The sequence below is a fragment of the Lactuca saligna genome, chromosome 8 (assembly GCF_052625555.1).
Source record: "Lactuca saligna cultivar CGN05327 chromosome 8, ASM5262555v1, whole genome shotgun sequence".
Lineage (NCBI taxonomy): Eukaryota > Viridiplantae > Streptophyta > Magnoliopsida > Asterales > Asteraceae > Lactuca > Lactuca saligna.
The window spans coordinates 139,174,012-139,190,103 of record NC_136424.1 but is presented as its reverse complement, the minus strand read 5'-3'; the positions used below and the strand labels follow the sequence as shown (position 1 = coordinate 139,190,103).

The 16,092-nt window shown below is 34.3% G+C and overlaps 1 long non-coding RNA gene and 1 pseudogene across 4 annotated transcripts; both read left to right on the top strand.

The window, feature by feature from the left end:
• Positions 1 to 6,405: 6,405 nt before the first annotated feature.
• Positions 6,406 to 8,305, top strand: LOC145013041 (heat shock cognate 70 kDa protein-like; annotated as a pseudogene).
• A 1,177-nt stretch (positions 8,306 to 9,482) lies between these two features.
• On the top strand, positions 9,483 to 12,242 carry LOC145013334 (uncharacterized). 4 transcript variants are annotated; one of them, XR_013664929.1, is made up of 7 exons: positions 9,483 to 9,981; positions 10,359 to 10,520; positions 10,612 to 10,752; positions 10,843 to 10,861; positions 10,978 to 11,066; positions 11,147 to 11,478; positions 12,063 to 12,242. It is a non-coding gene; the product is annotated as an uncharacterized LOC145013334 (long non-coding RNA). The 4 variants fall into 4 exon arrangements; XR_013664930.1 differs by having other exon boundaries at positions 9,485 to 9,981; positions 11,397 to 11,478; XR_013664928.1 differs by having other exon boundaries at positions 10,978 to 11,478.
• The last annotated feature ends 3,850 nt before the right edge of the window (positions 12,243 to 16,092 follow it).

Below are 16,092 nucleotides of genomic sequence, written 5' to 3'. Positions count from 1 at the left end.
AACTCACCATAATACGTCGTTTTGTTTAATATATTTATTATAATGTTTTTAAACTTCAATCCTTAATTGATTTACTTTCAAGATTTTTAAAATTTTACTATTATCTTAGTATTACATCATATCTTCTTACCGAACACCTATTAGGCTATATGTATTATAGTTGAAAATAAAAATTATGTAAAAGGAACATAAATGTGAAATTTATAAAAATCTGGAACGTAAATCAAGTTAGAAGTTGAATTATAAGAACATTGGACAATTACAATGTATATATATGATACAAAACGACGTAGTATGATGTCTTTGAGTACTTAATCTTATATATTGCAATATATATATATATATATATATATATATATATATATATATATATATATATATATATATATATATTGCAGTCTTAAATCACACATTAACATACGTCGTGACTCACGACAACTCATAAAACATGAAGCTTGACATTGCCACCACGATGCACCTAACATTATTTTATTCATTGATATTAGCAATAATATAAGAGAATTCATAAATAAGCTCTCAAGTAAATATAAATATAAAGAAAAAAGAATTGTAATCGAAACAAATCCATAAAACTTGCAAACATGATTTTTTTTTTTTTTCAACCAACACATTGATAAGACCCAAGCTTTGAGCAACGATGAGACTAAAGATTCCGTTTGCCACTGAATTTTTTCCATAGTCCCATAAAAGATATAAGACTGCATCAAGAGCTCGGCATATATGAGGTGGTGTCTACATGGAATGGCAAACACCAACACTCATGCTTGGCATGGAGCTCGACATTCGTGGACTTGGCAAAAAGTTGCCATGTTCTCCCCTCTCATGCTACACTTTCTCGCTTTTCCTTTCTCCACTAACCATGGCAAATGCTACCTTCTTTGTATGGCAAGGATGTGGAGTTCGGCGCCTTCTATCACCCTCCCCTTGGTTTTATAGTTTAACTTGTAATGCAATTTATACATGTTACCTACTTATTAATGTTGTATGTATGATAAAAATATAAAAAAATAAAAATAGAAGATGATAATAAACTTTACTTTGTATCTTATAAATTTTAGTAATTTTTACAAACAGAAAAGCATGATTAATTTATAAAAGATAAATATCAAAAATGCTAAAATTGCATTTTATATTCTTTGTAGATACATTAACTTTTTTGGATTATTTTACAGAAATAATTAAAATTTGTTAAATTAAAGTCCATCCAAATATATATGGTCACGTATTTTGATCACGCAAATCTTTGATTCCGAAACCGTGTGCAAAAATATCGCCCACACCCGAAAAATTATGTTACAAAACCTTAAATATCACAACTACTCACCATCGTTGCTTCCTCCTCGTTGCACAATCGTCCTCATCCGCCACTTCTGCGCCTTCTTCACCACCGGCCACTAGCCTACTCCGTCACTGGCACTGCCATTTGTTATTCTGTATGTAATCTATGATTTCTCTTCATCTTAAAAAGTAAATTATCAACAGATTTTTCGTGTGTTAAGAGAATGTGTTTAATGTACTTGTACCAATGATATTTATGATCTCTATGCCGTTTGTGATTTTCTTTGTATCATGCGGATTGCATTTTAATCGCAGAATCATCCAAGGTTATTAAGATATAAGTTGAAATTTAGTATTGGACTAGAATCGGTTCCAAAAAACTGAGAACGAGAACTGGAATCTGTCACATCAGTTTCGGTGAATACAAAACATAACACGATATTGACACAACTTCAACATTTGGACTGAACTTGCAATATTTTGTAAAGCATAGGAACCAAATTTGTAATTTAGCATAATAAAAATAAGAATAAGATACTGGCATTAATATATGTTGTAGATATAGGAGTGATAATTATCAGTCAAATGTAATTTTGTATGTTTGTGTTCATGTAACTCTTTTATAGGATCTCTTATGTAAATTTGCTTTCTATATAATTAATTGTCTCCTTGTATAGAGCGAAACATAAATCCCTCTCTTTTCACATTCCTCTTCTGTCGCTGCTAATCTATTCCTCTCCTCTTCAGTTTAATCCTTTCTTCTCCCCATGTCTTCCTCATCTTCTTCATGATTTTTCTCGGTGTACGTGGTTTTACCCACTCAAAGTCAAATCTGATTTCTCCACGGTTTTTGATACGTTTATTAAATTCATTCAGACTCAATTTGATACCAAAATCAAGATTTTTCAAAGCGATGGTGGGACCGAATTTTTAAACCACAAAGTTAAAAAATTACTTACTGAAAATGGCACGTTTCATTAAATATCATGTCCCTATACTCCGCAACAAAACGGTCGTGCGGAGCGTAAGCACCGTCATATTGTGGAAATGGGGCTTGCAATGATTTTCAATGCTCATATTCCACCATCTTATTGGCTGCATATATTTAGCACTGTGGTTTATATTATCAATCGTCTACCTACAAGAGTATTGGCTTACCGCTCCCCCTTTGAGCTTTTATTCAAACGGACTCCGTCCTATATGAATTTCCGGCCACTTGGATGTCGTGTTTATCCCTACTTACGAGATTATTCTGATCACAAGCTTTCACCACGCAGCATCCCGTGCATTTTTTTGGGTTATCATGCTCAATACAAAGGATATAAATGTCTTGATCCGGTCACTTCTCGGATATTCATAACACGACATGCACGTTTTGATGACGATACCTTCCCTTTTGGCACCCACAATGCTCATACACCTCTCACTCAATTATCCATACACTCGTTCTTTGATGACTATCCTATCAAAACCCCACACCCTATCACCCCACCACCTGTGGTGTCATCATCTCAGCCCCCACCTACTGTGCCATGCACCTTGTGTGTGCCTCTAGCCAACACACCTCGCTCCAATCCTCAACCGCCCCCACCTATCAATACGCCTTCACCCCAACCTGACGACACCAACTTCATCAGCTCACCACAATCGACTTCATCTGAAGATAGCCTTTCGACCAACCCTCATCCTAGCTCGTCGTCCTCTCCGACTTCACCCCATAGCCTTCCTTCACCTCCTACCCATGGGCATCCCATGATCACACGAGCCAAGGCCGAGATTTTTAAACCTAAGCATCGTGCAGACGTCTCCTATGTGTACGATCAACCGTTACCCACGACTCTCTTTGCCTCTCGGGATCCCACACACCATTCTGAAGCCATGGGCACCACCAAGTGGTTACAGGCCATGCAATTTGAAATGCAAGCTCTTCATTTAAATCAAACATGGACGCTGGTTCCACCACCCGTCGAGCATAATATTGTGGGTTGTAAATGGTTGTTTCGTACAAAATTTCATGCTGATGGTTCTATTGAAAGATACAAGGCGTGCTTAGTTGCACAGGGATACAGTCAAGTTCATGGTCTTGATTTTTCCCACACGTTCAGTCCAGTGGTCAAAGCATCTACTATTCGTGTGGTATTATCTTTGACAATCATCAATAATTGGCCGCTACACCAGCTTGATGTTAATAAGGCCTTTCTCCATGGCACATTGAGTGATACTGTCTACATGCAACAACCGCCAGGCTTTGTTGATCCTCATCATCCAACCTATGTCTGCCGCCTACACAAAGCAATCTATGGTCTCAAACAAGCTCCGAGGGCTTGGTTTCATCGTCTTAGCTCATTTCTTCTCACCAATGGGTTCACGTGTAGTCGAGCTGATCCTTCATTGTTTATCTTTAAGCGTGATGATTCCATCTTATATTTACTTGTTTATGTTGATGATCTCATCCTCACAGGTAATCACCCTGATCATATTCAATCCTTCATTGAAAAGTTGGATCATGAGTTCAAAATCAAAGATCTGGGCAAGCTAAACTACTTCCTTGAACTTGAGGTTCTCCACACGGATTCAGGCCTATTCCTTGGTCAGTCCAAATATGCTCATGATATTGTTTCACGTGTCGGGCTACTTGATTCTTCGTCATATGTTACGATTAGGTCCGCCTCCGTCTCGCTTGAGGGGGGATATCAGTCAAATGTAATTTTGTATGTTTGTGTTCATGTAACTCTTTTATAGGGTCTCTTATGTGAATTTGCTTTCTATATAATCAATTGTCTCCTCCCGTTTTGGGCAGGGAGTCATTTTACCACAATAGTAAATAAAATATAGATATACCAAGGTTATAAACAACTCAAACAAAAATGAAAGGTAATTTTTGAATAAGTAAAGAAGAAAAAGGTTGTATATGGAATTTTATTTTCAAATTCATATCAAATAAAATTGTTACGTAGATAAACCTCACCATAAATCTTGTTGCGATCCTTATCTCCAGCAGAAGAAATCTTGCTATTGGTAGTTTGAAGAAACTAGCTTCCGGTGACGTTTTTTCGAGGTAAGAATTTTGTAAAAGCTTAGTTAGTTTACTTGTTTATGCATCACGTACGTAGAAGACCAGATAAGTTTGTCAAATGAAGATAAATATAATAGCCGACAAATATTCTCTAGACCATTATCTCATTGATGAGCAGGGTATCCTTTGATTTTGAGAGTCCTGTACCAAAAATCAATATTTAGTATAATAATTCGATAAATGTTATAAAAACAATCACAACAAAAGAACAATTATACAATATATATAATCTTAAATGGTTATATGAATAATGAAATTCTCCTTGTATTACTTGTATTATTGGTAGCAAAGTTGGTTAACCACTCTTCATAATCATTATTTTTCCATATATCATTCTTAATAGCTATCATAGCCAATCTATTTAGTTTTTTCTTATGACATTGCCATAAGTATGACTTTACTACTTCAATTTTGATCTCTATCAACATTATCAAACATTAATATCACTACTCTTTTGATTCTAAGAAAAAAGTTTATTTTTATTTTATTTATTTATATTTAGTTTTTGATAAACCTATCAAGAGCCCCCCTTTGAGAGTTATTTAATTCTTTATTATTTATTTATTTATTTATTTATTATTATTATTATTATTATTATTATTATTATTTGCGTTTTTATTATCCAATAGATGTTTAAGAGGCATAATATTTGAAAATTATATATTATATATAACATTAACAATGATGTGAAAATCATAAACATTGTTCTAATCAGCAAATGATACAAAACATGATCAAATTCACAAAACCTAGAGGAAACTAGCAATTAGAGAATTCACTCAAAACATAAATCAGATTTCGTAATAGACTAATATGAAGTAGGAGAAATTCAGTCATTTAGAATATGTGTATTGGTGTGCTAAGCGACAACAATCAGAATATAAAAAAGAGAAACTGTCAGATTTAGAAATCAAGAAGAAGGGATACTTGTTTAATTTGTGTCGATCAGCGGAGTCCAATGGACTCAGTAAAGCAAGACACAAGAAACTTTGCTTGATCTTTGTAATTTCCGAAAATTTGGAATTGGAACAAAAAGTTAGCTCTTACTTGCAGCAAATCTACATTAGCTCATTATTAGCCCAAATGCAAATTTTACTCTTAAGCATAACTTTTTAAAACGTGAGCTGTGATTTTTAATCGTAACGTGAACCATTAAATTGGAACAAAACATCGGATTTTGTCTTTTGGATTACAAGATTGCCGATTGTTGGAGCATTGATAGTGATCCAATTGTATGTAAAATTGGGTCATGTGGGGTCATCCTCATCGCACACCTTCAAAGACGCCCATATCCATGAGCGTATTGTACTTTGAGATGTTCTTTTCCAAGCTATTCCATAGTGAGACTAAAACGTAGAAATTTAGTCCTATTTGATTTAATATTTAGCTTATACCATTTTATTCCCATCAAAATATTTTACAATATATGTGTATACACGTATATGAATGTAACATCATCTCTTTGAATCTTCTATTGTTTAGGAAAATATAAAATATTACTCATGAAATGTTACAAAATGTATCATATTCTCAAAGACCAAGAATATCCACAATAAAAAATCTAAGTGACCCACATCAAACCTACCTAGAATGTCAGTCGTCGGAACACTAACTATATTTTGGGTGTGCCAGAGTTTGAAGCATAAACGCATCCCCAACGACTAGACTCTCATCGTGGGGTGGGTATGCACAATAAACGGTTCAATGGAATGGTTGAATGAACCGGAATGCATGGTTAAATGGGTTAAATTCAATCATAGTGAGATGCCAAGTTGACGTTCAAAGGATTTGGAATTCAATGAGATAAAACAAACTTTTATAATTTTTTTAAAACTATGTTCCATTGAACTTTTCAATGCATTATAAGAAGTAAATTATAAAGTTGTAAGAAAACTGAAATAGTGATATGACAATCCATTAAAAGTTTTAGAATTCAATACATTATGGATGCCTAAAATACACGTCATAGACTCGGATAAATGTGAGCACTAATCATAAGCTGATATACTTTCTCTTTTGATGAAAGATTAATGGCAGGTAGTAGAAAAGGGTCACCAGCGATAGGCATTGATCTGGGAACAACATACTCATGTGTTGCAGTTTGGAAAGACAATTGAGTTGAGATCATAACAAATGATCAAGGCAACCGTACGACCCCATCATGTGTTGCTTTCACTGATGCTGAACGTCTCATTGGCGATGGTGCCAAGAATCAAATTGCAAGGAACGTCGGTCAGTTCACATTTTTCATGGCTTAATTAATAATGTTTCTCTTTGATTTCATCTTATGCTTGATTTACTTCGGATTCATAGATGCAAAGAGGCTGATTGGCAGAAGATTCAGCGATGCCGAAGTGCATGATGACATGAAGTTGTGGCCTTTCAATGTTATCGAAGGGACAAGCGACAATCCCAATATTGTGGTTACCTACAAGGGTTATGAGCAACGGTTTTCTGCTGAAGAAATTTCATCAATGGTTCTTACTAAGATGAAAGAAGTTGCAGAGGCATATATCGGTGACACTGTGAAAGATGCTGTGATCACAGTCCCTGCTTATTTCAATGATTGTCAACGTCAAGCAACAAAGGATGCAGCCACTATTGCAGGTTTAAATGTCTTGCGCATGATCAATGAGCCAACAGCAGCTGCAATTGCTTATGGTGTAGGCAATATGTCAAGTTTCAATAGGAAAAGAAACGTGCTTGTTTTTGATCTTGGTGGTGGCACTTTTGATGTTTCACTTCTCACCATTTCAAAACAGGGAACTTTTAAGGTTAAAGCCGTTGCTGGTGATACTCATTTAGGAGGTGAGGACTTTGATAATCGTATGGTGACTTATTGTATTGAGGATTTTAAGAGGACATGGGACTTGGATGTGAGTGGAAACAAAAGAGCAATGACAAGGTTGAAAGCCGAATGTGAGAAAGCGAAGAGAGTTCTTTCCTATGCCACCCAAACTTCAATTGAACTAGATTCCTTCCACGAGGGTATTGATTTTTCCATGAAAATAACTCGCGCTAAATTTGAGCAACTTAATATGAATCTTTTCACAAAGTGTATCAACCATTTGGAGACATGTTTAACCGATGCAAAAAAGGAAAAGGGGAGTGTACATGAGGTGATTCTTGTTGGTGGATCGACTAGAATTCCAAAGGTCCAACATATGTTGCAGGAATTCTTTGATGGAAAGGAGCTATGCAAGAGCATCAACCCTGATGAAGCTGTTGCATATGGGGCAGCAGTTATGGCTTCAAAGTTAAGTGGTGGGTATACACAGATGTTACAGGAGTTAGTGCTAATGGATGTTACTCCATTGTCACTTGGTAGGGAGAATGATGGAAAAATTATGTGGGTTGTGATCCCTAGGAACACTCCTATACCTACAAAGAAAACCACAGATATTCTTACTGTTGAAGATAACCAAACATATATGGATGTTAAGGTGTTCCAAGGTGAACGCAGTAGATCTACTGATAACTATTTGTTGGGATCGTTTACAATTTCTGGAATTCCACCTGCCCCTAAAGGAGTCTCGGTAGTTGAACATTGCTTTGAAATAGATGATGATGGTATCCTCACAGTTACAGCTAAGATAAGACTGAAAAACTTTCTCTTACGAATCTTAGTGGAAGGTTGTCAAATCAGGAGATTGAGAAAATGGTGAAGGATGCTAAGAAGTTTAAGCATGAGGACAATGAGTTCAAGAGGAGAGCTGAAGCATACAATGCGTTGGATGATATCATATATGATTTGAAGAAAAAGATCAAAAGAAATGATATGCCACCAAAGGACTTGAAGAATGTGGAGAATGCAATTGATGATACAATTGAATGGCTTTCTACTGGAAAAGATGCAGCTGTTGATGAGATTGAGCGCAAGAAGGACTACCTGGACTTCATTTCTAGGCTTGCATTTTCTAAGTAAACTGATCCCCCCCTTTGCATAAGATTTTGATGTGCTGCATTCTGTGATGTTTTTCTACTTTTATTTTTTGTGCAGATTTAAATTGGATTCTCAAGCTAAGTTAAAAAAAAAAAAAAAGTCAAACATGGTATTTAAATTGGTTGTAGAGTTTTTGACAATTGATTCCCCTAAATGAACTTTGCATCTATATTTCTTCCCAACATCGTTAAGTCTTTGAATTTTTTTTACCATTCCACATAGAATGTGAGAGGTCCTACATCCTCATGATGGATTCAAATTTTAGCCTTGAAACAGAGATTATTTTGAGTATAGAAGAGGTTATATAAATATAAATAACTAATAATATACACTACAAGAAAAGTCTTTATTAGTAACTAATTTTTAGTGTGACCTAAAATTTGGCCACTGAAAGCATCTTTTAGTCACTAGAATTTAAGTGGTCATTGAATTTTGGTAATCCTACAAATTTAATGACGAATTATATGTGGTGGTCACTAACTCGGTCACTAAAACGTGAAAAAATTAAACTACTTTTGTTTCATATCATAACAACTATTCAGTGACTAAAAATAAGTGTCACTATGTTAACTATACAGTGACTACCAATAAGGTCAATATGTTATTAGTGACAAAAAAAATGATCACTGTATTGGATGTTTAGTGACCAAAAATAATGGTTACTGACTACTCTTATTTAAAACTTCACATCTACTCTTTAAATAGGGAAAAACAATTAGTGACCACCCAATAGTGGTCACTGATGAATTATAAGAAAAAAACTAGTGACCATAAAGCACTGGTCACTGACTATATATATATAATAATAATAATAATAATAATTTTCAATTAATAAAAACTAAAATATTCTTAATTAATACTTTTTAATTTTGAAAATAACTACAACTTTATTTCTTTTTATACATAATTTCGTAAAAACTGGTTACATTATTGACTGGTACTTATCAAACATATTACTATAATAATATTTGGAAAAAGTTTGAAAAAATAAAAAGAAAAACACATTTGAAAAAGTCTGTTGTATTTATATTTTGACTAAATAAGGAGATTTGACTAATTTTGACCAAATTATAATTATACCGATAGTTTTTGTAAACACGGTTAATTGGTTTAGTAAGAGGATAAACAAGATTGACTAATTTTGACTACCAATAAAGAGTACTATGCCCTAAATCGACTCAACACATCTCTTTTGCCCTAAATTGATACATAACAATCTTCAGTTTGACAACATTGCGCCGAACCATCGTCGTCGGACCATCGTCACCGGTCCGTCGCCACCAGTCCATTGTCGCTCCATCACATCTCCTTCCAAGCATTCAGATACTCCGAGATAACTTCCCTCCATCAGTACAATGGTGTTACAAATTCATAATGTTTGTCGGCCGATTCTGTCGCCGTCGTCAACTGGATCACTGTCATCATGGCCGACTAAATAGTTTACCATCGGCAGAGACGTTCACCAATCCGTTGCTTCAACCAAGTCGATCGATAGTAAAACTAGAAAAAACTTGAGGTCTTCGGTGAAGGTGAGATCGAGCTTGGAGATGTACGTTCCAACGGTCGTTGTAGGTCAGGTTACCGAGGTTGATAAGGATACATTTTGGCCAATCGTTATTGCCGCCGGTGATAAGACCGTTGTTCTGGATATGTAGACTCAATGGTAATTAATTGGCTCAATTATATTCTCCTACATTTGCTATTATTTAATTCCATGATTGCTTTTCTGAGGAGGTCAAATATGGTATACTTCTCTTTTGTGATATCGAAACCCTAGACTTGGCTCCATGGAGTGTTTGTTTATGGAATAAATCATTAAAATCAACAATTTACAAGTATCACAAAGGAAATTGGAAGTTAATATCTTAATGAATTTTTCATGTATGGAGGATAGGGATTAAGGTATAAATGTGTTAAAAATATTCTTGTTTCCTAATGATTCTGAATATGGAAGTAGGAAACAAATGTAAGCTTTATTGAATCTTGACATACACCATCTAACTTAGTTTTCCATATCTATTCATAAACATACAAATCCAGGTTGGAAATTAAGCAATCAGCTGAAGGAACACAAGAAGTTCCTGGACTCTCTGAGGTGCCTATGTACAAGATATATGAAATATGGGAACTGCTCAAAAGCAAGAGTCATGTCAGATCTGTTGGATCTACCAATGCCAATGAGCTAAGTAGCCAATCTCACTGGTAAGTGTATGTGTGTGTGTATTCAGTTATAGAATTGTAGTTGTGAATATAAAATCAAGGTGGAATCTTTATAAAATATGTTGTTGTGTAGCTTATTGAGAGTGACAGTTCGTGGGGAGAATTTGGTGAATGGATAGTTCGTGGTTATTTGATTTGGTGAGAGTCTCTGCTCAAGCTACATGCCTAGTTGCCTACTTCAAAAGAAGCTGCTCTAGTCAAGAAAGCGCCCAAGGTGTGTTTCACATTCCCTTTTGCTTTCATCTTTTTGATATATTTTAACTTGTCTTTCTTTCTTTTCTTGTTTGCTTACTTTTTGAAACAGTTACTACATGGTGTCATAGGTAATTTCTACACTTCTATCTTATTGATAAGCTATGAATTCATATTTCATTTTCACAATTTAAATTTCAAGAAAGTATAAATTTCTTATTTTTATGTTGTTTTTGGCATGAAAAAGGCTTGGTAAGATCCTCAGTTTCAGCAACATTGCCTCAAATAAGTTCAAGATTGGATGCAGTGTGGGGAATCCTTTATAGTTTTCCTAAGGTTAGACCTTTCTTCCTTTTAGTTAATAATTTTCAGTTTTATTACAGTTTTACTAAGATAAAAAAACTTGATTGTGACAGGTTCAAACACATCCTATTGTTAGCTCTTTGGTCATTATTTTGTAACCATATATTATTTATGGTGTTGATAATTAGATTATTAGATACTATTTGGTCATTATTTTGTAACCATACATTATTTTGTAACCATACTGACTTTAATGGCTCAGGTTTGACCTTCATTCTTTGGTCAACTAGGTTCAAGAATTTATATCTCATTATTTTTCTGCACTTTTTTTATAAAAATTGTAACTTTTGGTTGTGAGTGTAGGTATAGCACCTTTCTTGTGTTATATCCAACTGACATCTCAAGTGAAATTGCTATGATATATAATGCATTGCCTTATATGAAGGTAACAACCCTCCATTCCTACTACCATATAATATGACCAGTTTACCCTTTTCTTTTCCTTGACTTTTTGTACTAAGTAAAAAAGAGACACCTATATAGATAGCTTACCAGATTTTTTTCCCATTAAGTCGTGTATGGGTATCCAGGACCAAAATAAACTATTTGAATCCAAGTAAATGACCATTTTACTCATCTATTTAGAAATATTGCTTGTTAACAAATAATTAGTATCTAACTCTTGCTTGAGTAAATGGTCATTTTACCCTTCTCTTTGGTCAATGATCATTTTACCCTTCTATTTAAAAACAATGCTTGCTAACAAGGAAACAATATCTTACTTTTGTTAGATTAAATGACCGTTTAATCCTTCTATTTAGAAACAATGCTTACTCACAAAAGAAATAGCATCTTACTCTTATTTGAGCAAATGATCATTTTACCCTTCTATTTAGAAACAATGCTTACCAACAAAAGAAACAATATCCTACTCTCCTTTGAGTACATGACCATTTTACCCTCTATTTAATGAATGACTATTTGACCATTCTATTTGGTAAATGACCATTTTGTCATTATATTTTGCAGGAGTCTGAAAACTATTCCATAAGGATGCCCAATAAATGAAACTTTTCATTTGATTACTTCTATTTTGCTTTTGTGGTGTTAGCAGATCTATAATTCCATGTATAATTTAGGTGGGAAATCATTCGTTCTTATATGAAGATTTATTTGGTTATTGTTTTTGTAATATAAACATTTATAGCATTTTCCTTGTCTTTTGTCTAATTGGATATTATTATATTTCATTTTGAAAATGACATTTAATATTTCAATAATTTCTTAATTATTGACCCTTTTTTTTTTTTGTCTAAAAGGCTAAATCAGTGACGACCTGTTATAGTCACTAATTAGATATACCAGTGACCACTTTCTATGGTCACTAATCGGATAAAATAGTGACGACTTTTATTGGTCACTAAGTAGATAAAATAGTGATGACTTTCATTGATTAGTGACAACATTTAGTGACGGAGCGGGTCGTCACAAATTTAGTGACGACTATATTTTTGTCACTGTTTAGTGACCATATTTATATCTGCTCACTAATTTGGTTTTGTGACGGACCTATAGTGACGAAAAGTGACGACCAAAATTTTGGTCACTAAATCATTTAGTGACGACTCATTCTATTGTTAGTGACCATTTCGTTTTGGTCACTAATTGGCATATTTTTTGTAGTGATAGCAAATGAATTATTTCCTTCTTTTCACTAATATTTAACAGATGTGATGGTGGGCTGTTTGGATAAGATTTATCGAACAAAATGTGTAACAGATGAATTCTTTCCTTCTTGTTACTAATAAACACAAAGCTAGTTCTTATATAGAAAAACTGTGCATCTAAATTTTAATGTAAAGAAATATATAAAGAAGAGAAGCTAAATGGATGTCAATGTTTGAAGCATTTCCCTAAAGTGACTACAATCATTTATCCATTTCATACTTACATAGCGTATTCTTCACACTTCCATTATTTTGCAAGTAAAATATTATCATTGCCTTGAAGTAAATTCAACAGATGCATACAAGCATTTACAAATTACATGCAATTATAAGATTAGTAACCATATATAGTTGTACATTGTTTGGTATTCAAAAAGGACAAATAGTGGGAATTAGGTGGAGAAGTTTAGCACAACTATTGTTGTTACCATCAAACTTTAACTTATTAAAACTAAGTTCAAAATTCCCATTATAAAAACACACCCACCCATTTGTTTCCCTCGACATATTAGCGCCTCCATAGTTCCTTCTCACCATTCAACACTTCCCTCCTTCACCGGTCATCTTCCTTTTGTCCCTGTCGGCGCCTTCCACACCGGTGGGCGTCTACAGCCGCTGCCAACCGCCTCTCCATCTCATCAGATCTTCCAGCGATCACCTTCCTTCTCAAGTTGCTCTGATTGCTTGCTTCTTCCCAGACCGCGCTTTTCCATCTATAACAACTCTTCCATCTATAACAGGTTTGTTGAAATTGTTTAAAAAAATAGCTAGAATTATTGAATCATTTTTGAAATAGCTAAAAAAATGGCTTCATGTAATTTTCTTTAATAGTTGAACCTATTTTTGAAATAGCTAAAATTTCTTTAGACTGTGTGGTTTTGTCACACCCCCAAACCAAGGATGGCGGAAACGTCCGGGGGTGGAGGACTTCATGTATAGTATCAAAACCACAATTTCAATAGTAATTTAAGCAAACACAACCAACATATATATAATTGAAAAAGTTACATCACTTGTATGAATTACATGTTTCAAAATCAATTACAATATGTTGACAAAATATGAAAAGTTTGACGCCTTAACGTCCTATCCTCAAAAGCACTTGATTACCTGTTTATTGATTCCCTGAGAATACAAGTTGTTTGAAAAGTGTCAACACAAAGGTTGGTGAGTTCATAAGTTTTTGCTATACAACCTAATAGAAGTCTTTCTCATGTAAATGTCGCGTTTGTTTCAGAAAAATCCGATATTTTCCTTAAAATCTGTATAATGTAGCCTTATGACCAAAGACCAAAATGTATAAGAAACTATTCTTACTTAGTAGAAATGCTATGAGTTTGAATTGGTATAAAAAGTGAATTTAAATCAACATAAAACCTACTTAGGTTTTATAAAATCCCGTAAACTTTATGAATTCTTATCTCCCTATGTGAGTCGCTATAATCATACTATGACTGAATGAACCTGCCACGACGTTTCTCAGGCGTCGCGAAAATGAAATGACATTTGTCACCCGTAGACCTGCAGGTCCCACTGTATCTAGCAGCAAGGTGTGGGGTGTCAAACCCAATATAGATCTATATACAAGTATCACGTTCTCCCTCCAGGAGACTCTGATTATAACTAACAGGAATTATATTCAGCACTCGGACGTATGGAAAGAGAATGTCTCACAATTTAGGGTACCAAGTTTACGTATAATGTGTGTGAGTGTAATACTTTTCTTTATGAATGTACCCTTTTTGTATGAGTGTGTTATGCAATGTATCATAAACTATACTTATTATAGTATATCTAAAACGTTTGTAATATGTAAGAACTCTTTTATGGAAATGTATTAGTGTTATGAATTCATTAAGCTATACTTTTTATAGTTTAATATACGTGTTCTAAAATGAATGAATACTATTTATCATGAATGACTTAGTTTTAGTTTATGATGATAAACTAACAAGGAAACACATTCAGTAATTAGAACATATGATTATACACTTTGCTCAACATAATACAAAGTGTTATGATATTTACATGATCTTAGCTAACTTTAACCATTCTGCACTGTTTTGGAAAAATCATAGAAAAATCATACGAAGTCGAAAACTAGATCCGTAAATTCTGAGAGTTCCAAAATGTGTCTAGTTTAATCATAATTTTTATTACGATTTTTAATGACCTCCAACTTGGGTGAAAATGTCCATAATCACAGACTGGTCCGGATTGCTGTTGGAAATGATAGGCAGGTTTTTAAAAATCACCATAAATTGTAGAAAAATCGTATGGAGATGTGCAAGTAGTAATTTTAAAGCTAAGAACTTCAACTATTTGCACCTTATACAGTTTTGAAAACAAAAATGTTTAAGTTTCCCAGAACAGTCCGTGAATGGAGTTGAACGTTTCTGATGAAGGCTGTTAGAAAAGTTTAGTTATGTTCTTGGTGTTTTAACTTGTATTCCCCCCCTAAAAACTTGAGAAAACATGAAAATGTAGGGGTATGAACTCACCTTAAGTTATTTCAGTAGATGATTGTTGAAGAATGGAAGTGTTTAAATGAAGAACACTTAGAGATGCCTTGAAGATTTTCGAGAATATAACATCATAGTTATGGAGTTTGTGTAAGCAATCAATGATTTGAGTAGAATGAAGTGCAATAATCATAAGTAGGATGAATTATACTTACTAAGAGTGGAAGAACACTTGAAAATCAGCCTTGAATCTCGAATTTGGTAGAGAAAAAGTTTGAGAGAAAAGTGGTGTTTGATACTTGGTGAAATGAGAGCAAATGAGAGAAATAAGGAGAGAGAGAGGATGTTTTGTTCCAGCTCTAAAAATGTGGGAATGGGTGGAAATTGAGTGTAAGGGACATTGAAGTGACCTAGGTAAGGTGGGGAGGTGTGGCTGGTCATAGAGTGGGTGTGGGGTGGTTGCTTGTGACATAAGATAAGGCAAGGTTAACACTCCACCTTAAATAAATACCCCATTAGATTTCTATTATTTAGATGATGATTTTCATGAAAATATGTTTAAATTATGAATATTTAGGGTTTATTATGTTAAAATATAATTTCTAGAGAAAATTCCGCGTTAAAAAAAACGGGCTTAAAATTTTAAAAATATCAAAAAGGGGCTAAAAGTGACAAAATTCTGAAATCTGGCCGAGTTTCGGTCTTCTGATGCAAGAAGAAGAGGAGAGACGGCAGAAACTGAGAGGAGAGAAGAAACCGAGAGAAGAGAAGAGAGAGAGCAGAGACCGAGAGGTGGGAAAGAAGAGACCGAGAGAAGAGAAGAGAAAGAGTAGAGACTGAGAGCAGAGGCGTGGAGACAGAGAGGCGGGA